We start from the raw sequence: 709 nt of genomic DNA, 5'->3' as shown, positions 1-709 counted from the left end.
TAAAAAAGAGAAACCATGAGACATTCTGGGAAATAAGGAGAAAAAAGGAAAGGAGAGACCCAGGCTACCTGTTCCCCGTTTCCCAGTCTTTGTGCTAGGCTAAGTTAGCCATCAGCCAGTTGTAGCTGTAACTTTGTATTTACCGTACTTACTGTACATGACAGTGGTATCAATCTGTCATCAAAAAACAAACAAGTGTATTTCCTAAAATGTCAAACATTTCCTTTTAACGAAGCAGTGAGTTAGCTAGAAAATGAGTGAGCCCAATCTATATAAAACCTACACATACTTTAAATTAAATCTCTCAATATAATCACACATTACCATACAACTACATCTCCCTATATTACCAGTCATTTCTGTAGTAACTCAGCTCATCTACATATATTTAGCAATAACAACCTCCCACCTGTGTTTAGACAGTGGTTTCCAAGCCCTTTAAAGGGTCACAATATAAATCTGAGGGGTCGCAAGATGATTCACAGGACAGGAATGAAAGCCAAATTCTGAAACACTAAATGATATATTTTTTTGTCACTGTCACTCTCTAATATTTGCTTGTTTCTTCTTTGCTTAATTTTCTTTGTTCTTATTCCAAAGAAACATGAAACAGTGCAGAAATCACTGACATATATGCTGCAACATATGTACACATTGCTTTATTCTAAGGGGTCATAAGTTAAAAAGGCTGGAACTCACAGCTCTACAT

Source organism: Morone saxatilis, unplaced genomic scaffold, assembly GCF_004916995.1.
Source record: "Morone saxatilis isolate NCDOM2014 unplaced genomic scaffold, NCSU_SB_2.0 Contig9, whole genome shotgun sequence".
Lineage (NCBI taxonomy): Eukaryota > Metazoa > Chordata > Actinopteri > Moronidae > Morone > Morone saxatilis.
This window is presented reverse-complemented; position numbering follows the sequence as displayed.